The 6,000-nt window shown below is 45.8% G+C and overlaps 1 protein-coding gene across 2 annotated transcripts in view; it reads right to left on the reverse strand.

Annotated features, from left to right (window-relative positions):
* Positions 1 to 5,696, reverse strand: part of ADIPOR2 (adiponectin receptor 2) — a 43,940-nt gene extending 38,244 nt beyond the window's left edge. The window contains exon 1 of one of the 2 annotated variants that reach the window (XM_058804659.1): positions 5,564 to 5,696. The gene's annotated coding sequence lies outside the window, so the exon portion shown is untranslated. Of the gene's footprint in view, positions 1 to 5,216; positions 5,351 to 5,563 lie in introns of those variants that run through there. The other variant, XM_058804658.1, reaches the window with a different exon arrangement.
* Positions 5,697 to 6,000: the final 304 nt, after the last annotated feature.

Here is a 6,000-nt window from a genome sequence, read left to right on the forward strand (position 1 = left end):
TTTTTCAGCATCCTCCTTCTAGCTTGGAGCATATAAAGGTCAGAAAACCACTAAGTAAAGCTTTTGTTGACTTTGTTATGCTTTTCTCAACTCTCAGAACACTCACCTCAGAAATAATCCATTTTGTTCCCCACTGAAGGTACAGCAGGCAGAAAGCCAATAGTTGGCACTTTGTCACATATCTACTTTAATAAAAATTATGAATAGGCTCTTACTTTTATTTCTACAATCATGTTCCATTAAAGCAAAAAACTATTTGCCTAAAAGATTAATATTGAGAACAGTGAAACATTGCTGTGACCAGCCTTGCAATGCCACATGCCATTCTAGAGAATACAGAGACACACAAATAATTCTTCAACTAACACAATTTGCAAAGCACATTGCTCTTTTACCATCATTCAGATTTAATCTAAGCAGCCAGAGTTGGTATTTGCACCCAAAAACCAGCTTTTACTGCTTCCCTTCAACTATCTCATTTCCATCACAAGTCCTGCATGTTACAATAAACAGAAACAATGTAGAGACATATGGGATCTTGAAGTCCTTATCTCCCAAAATTTACTATCACCTACCAAACAGCTTGAACAAGAAATCAAAGGAGCACAAGTAAGGGCCTTCAATGAAGTCTGGAATTACATGAAGAAAATATTTCCTTTAGCAGGAAGGCCCATGGCTCATTCCCTCAAGGAACAGCCTGTTATTTAAATATCCATAAACATCCAATTTACTAACACACACTTATGACAACATTTTGAGAAAAATCAAACTTGACAAATAAAAATCCATCAGTAAGGAGCTAAAACAGGAAGCTCTCCAGAGTGCTGTCATTAAAACAGAGAAAAGCCCACTGAAGGCTCCTACCAGCAAAATGACCCTTATCTAGAAGTTGTAGAACTGCTTAACACATCCAGTGAGCTCCTAAAAAATTCCACAGCACATAAACTGTCATTTTCTAGACCCAAACAGAGCAGCACAATTGACCTTGGCTTCAAACAAAGAATGGCAGTCTCTGCAATCCTCTAAGCAGATGGAACCAATGTGTTGGGGGAAAAGAGCATTTAATTTGGTGAAGAAGAGAAGGAGGAAAACTACATGAACAGATATGAGAAACTGCTTTGGAGTACTTGTGACACAGCAGCCTAGTGACACCTTATCTTGGAATACATGCAGATGATCACAGACTCCCTCAGAAAAACAACTATTTGACAAAAGCAAACCCCTCTCACAGGATCTATTCAAATGCAGGCAACACTGTAACATTTTGACATCTATACCTGGTGTACCTTTGGTTTTCACCATTAGGTGAGAAACATGAACATTTAGCATTTTGAGATAATACTAGCAGAAAGAAGAGAATAAAGCAGGGGGGGAAAGGAAGTAGCCTTTCCTGTAGCAGGTTTGCAATGCACTCAGATGGGCTGGCAGAACACCGAAATACCCACTCTGAGTATTCAGATATGACTTTCAGCCCATTCTGCAAGTAAATTGTCTGCTCTCTTTCCCACTGCTGCCTGAAGGTACCTCACAGCCAACGATTACAGCTCTGCTGTTCCAACACTTCCCCCTGTAAATAGTGCCTGACTATTTTCTGCTCTCACAAGGGCCTAATTAGTCCTGTTCACAGAGAGCTACAGCAGCTGGCACATCCCAGCAGACTCCAGTGCATTTTCACAGCTATTCAAATCCATCTGAACCATGCAGCACATTTTTCTACACTAACAATTATGCATCCTGTGAAATTTACATCCACCTATACGTTTGAAAAACCCTTTCTGCAGTCAGTTCAACCACAGGACAGCCCTGAGATGTCCCAAAATCACTGACACACATGTAGTTCACAGAAGTCCAAAGAATCCTGCCTGGTCAGAAAGAGAGACCCTCTCCCCCACCAACAGAGCAGCAGAGACCTGCAACTCCAGAATACATGAGCAATCATGTTAAACCAGAAAGCAAAATACTATTTAAACATATAATATTTGCTTTTCATATTTCTGAGCACATTAATTTTGCCAACTCACTTCAAGTTCCTTGCTGTCTCTCAAATCCAGTAGCAGCAGCACAAGCAGTGTGGCACCCCCTTTCCTGAGAGAGGCTGCCTGCCCTTCACCTCCCCAGCTGCCGCGTGCCAGGGTGGAGAGCAGCCTCTGCAGACACAAAGTCTGTCACCCTCTCCTCAAAGGGAACCTTCAGGCTCATCGTCAAGCTGGGCTAAGATTATATTTTTTTTTATGTCAAACCATTGAGACAAACTTCCCAGAAAATAGATGTAATCACTGGGCAAGTTCAATTTTATAGTTACATGATGGTGAAAGTCTGCATCTCACACTCCACAACCCAGAAGGCAGGAGGCTGCTCTCCTCAAAGCTCTGTAACAGGAACTGTGTGAAAACAACTCACCTCCTGCTTCTTATTAGCTTACACACTGACCTGCAACATCCTACTTCAAAAGTGAAATGTTCCAGTAGTAGGAGCATATTCAAATAAACAAATAAAAGTTCAAAATGTTTTCAGGAATGTTTCCTGAAGAATTGGAACTAGAATCTTATTTGTTTCCATATTCTTTAGTTTTGAAAACCAGCTTCTTTGTTAAACTTCTCTTGACAAACAGTGCTTTAAAGACAGGCACCATGTGAACCACAACAAGCTGAAATACACCTTGTAAAAGGACAAAGCATTTAAAACAAGTTCTATCAAAATCAATAGTTTAATAGTCCCTTCCTTAAACACTGTCCCAAACACTTTTTCATAATCACCACCATTATCTTGGGCAACGTCTTTTCAAATCTACCAACACCGTCTGTCAGAAAATTCACTGAATGACTCAGACAGACACTTTCAAATCATAAATACTCAAAACTGCTATTTCCATTTCAGAACTACTTCTGTTCAAGGATTTGAATTGCTGATGGCACAATAATCCAACGACCTCACGAAGTTTCCTTATCAAGATTTCCCCCATGCACAAACAGCATGTCCACTGACCAAAGCCAGCCTTGTGCTTTGCACAGTGCCTTGGACAATATGGTTATGCAATCCAAAACCCATGAAACTTGCAACGTTTTTAGTGCCTAATATTGAGTATCTTTTGTACATGAATGCTTGACACAGCTCCTTGAACATGTAACTGAAGACATGAGATAACAGCAGAGATCCCAGCATTAAAATCACTGGCATTACATGCCCTGCCAATTCCCATTAATTTCCCTTCATCACAGACCTACAGAAACGCTTGCCTAGAGCAAGCACAGGTTTTGCAAAGCTCAGCCTTCCAACCCTGTGTCCAGGAGTCAGCCTTTCAGTCTGAATCTCACCCACACTGCCAAAACCCCTGCTCACCAGCCACTTGCCACACTCGTAGCAATGTCACCAGCTCAGCAGCACTGACTCAAGTCCATCAGGGCCAAGACTGGGCTGTGGGATGAAGGAAAGCCCCATGGCTCTGCCTCTCTTGTCTCTTTAAGACAATTTAAGCTTCTCTACCCGTGGCACTTTAAATCTATATTTGAGAATACACATATAATATATAAGAATATGCTGGAGAAATTTTCACCATGAAAGGCTTTGCTTGAAGTACGCCAAAAATACACTCCTGTCCTTCACACCACATTATGTTTTCAGATCTGATTTACGCTCAGAAAGGATCATTCTGAAAACCTGGGCTAGGTTGGGATGCAGCTTTTAGCTCCTCCATCACTCATTGTGATTCAGTTTTCCACATTAGCAGCGATCCTCCATGGCTTTCACAGCAAAGCTGCCAACAACCTTATTCACAACCATATTTAGTTGTCAGCTCAGACAAGGGAATAATTTCTGTATTGTACCAACTAATCTTACACTTCCAACACAACAATGACTTCCTTTTAAGTTGCCTACTAACACACACTTATAGGCTTCTTACAGGTTTAAGTGTCACAGAACAGATGAAGTTCACACATTATTAATAAGTTATCCCTATAATGCAAACACCACGGCAGGAAATCATCTGAACTGCAAGTGGCTGGCAACCCCATAGGAAAAGAAAAAAAGGAACTCATAACACAAACTTCCTCTGTGCTATAAACAAGGCTAGGTCACAGCCAAAGATAACAAGGAAAACTGGCCATGTTTCATGATCGTGCTGCACCCATAACTCCAAGACACAACGCCTACTTTTGCTGATCACAAACATGTTTTGCTCTGTTACAGCAGAGTAAGGTTGTGCAGCAAACAAGCACCTCCACACTGAAATACTACAACAAGGACTCTGAGGATTTTCACAACTCGGAGTGCTGTGCAGCACACAGCTCTTCACTGACTTCCAGAACAGACCTGTGAAGCCCGGAGCCAGGATGAAGGCAGAAATTCGATACTCCCTGACACTGACTACAGCAAGGGAGTGAAAACAGGCGTTTAAATTACACTCGAAGACATCAACTCAAGGCCAGATTATGCCAAGAAGGCTCTGCCCAGAGGGCCTGGCCAATTTCATACAATTCAATCCATTTTTAAAAATACACAACACGGTTGTGATACACAAGGCAATTGAGCTGCCTGAAAAGCTTCAATGCTGCAGTGAAGAACACAAAGTTTCTTTAAACGAGAGGTAACATCTAAAAGATTTCTGCTGTGTGACAAGTGCATGATAGTTTACATACACAAAGTGACAAAGCTCGTATAACAAAAAATAAAAAATTAAAAGTTCTAATTTAATATTAATGGTTTTCTGAAAGCAAATGCCCACACATCTACGGAAGCCACAGAATCATCTGACTTGTAAGGCTAAGACAAACACAAGAAGAAACTAACACTGCTTGAAAACCCCAGCAAAGAAGAACAGCTGTCATCTCTTCTTTGTTTTCCAGCCCATTACCATATGTTTCAACGTCTTTGTTGTTCATCACAAACAAACAAGAGATGAACACCTGATTCACTCAGGAATAAAAAAAAAAAACAGCAAAACTTTTTAAAAAGTTTCTTCTAATGCCACTTGAGAATATCCAAACTGTGCTTACCCTAATATCAAATATTTATATTACATTATCTACTGTCGGTAACTCCAGTGTTTATAGATATAAGCACTTAAAAACACTCTGCTGTCAAAAAGGGCTCCCACACTGCAAGCGGAGGAATTATTACTTCTATTGCCTCCCTAAGAAGCTTTCAGGCGCAGCAGCAGATTTCCCTGCCCTCACAAGCAACAAGTGCACGGAAGGCTATAAACAAGACCCACTTACGGTGCTCTTGACCCACTTAGAGCGCTCCCCTGGCCCAAAGCCTCCTCCCGCAGCCGGCGATTCCCGGTGCTCCGCCGTGCCCCGAGCGCTCTCGCTGCCTGAGGGCTCCGCTCGCCCGCAGGGCCCGGCCCGGCCCGGCCAGCGCCCTCCGCCCGCCTCCCGCCCCGCCAGCAGCGGCACCAGCGCAGGCCGCCCGCCCTCCAGCCCTCCCGCCCGCCGCGGTCCCTCCCGCCGCCCCGAAGAGCGGCCGCACGCCCGGGCGGGCAGCCCCGGCCCCGCGGGCCGCGGCCAGGCCGCGCAGCCCCCGCGGAGCGGAGCGCGGCCGCGGCTGCCCGGCGCTCGCTCACCTGGCAACGGCCGGCGGAGGTGCTGCCGCCGCCCCCGTCCCGCGGCCGCCGCTGCCGCCGCCGCCGCCGCCGCCCGCCCGGCCCGGCCGCCGCCTCCTCCGGCCCTACGGCGTCACCATCGCACGAGGCCGCCGCCGCCAATGCGGGAGGCGCCGCCGCGGCTGCGCGCCCGGGGCCGGAAGGACGCGCGGCGGGCCCGGGCCGGGCCGCGCACGGAGGAGGCGGCGCTGAGGGCGCGCAGCCGCAGCGGAGCGGGGCCCGGGGTCACCCCTCACTCACTCATTCCCTCCCTCCCGGGAACAGATTCCTGGAATCCGTGGGGAAAGAGTTCTGAGATATCGGGTCCGGCCTGTGGCCACACACCACCATGTTGTCTAGACTACGTTCACTCTTAACGTAAACACCTCCAGGAACGGTGACTCCCCCGGCTCCTTGGG

This window comes from Ammospiza caudacuta, chromosome 5 (assembly GCF_027887145.1).
Source record: "Ammospiza caudacuta isolate bAmmCau1 chromosome 5, bAmmCau1.pri, whole genome shotgun sequence".
Lineage (NCBI taxonomy): Eukaryota > Metazoa > Chordata > Aves > Passeriformes > Passerellidae > Ammospiza > Ammospiza caudacuta.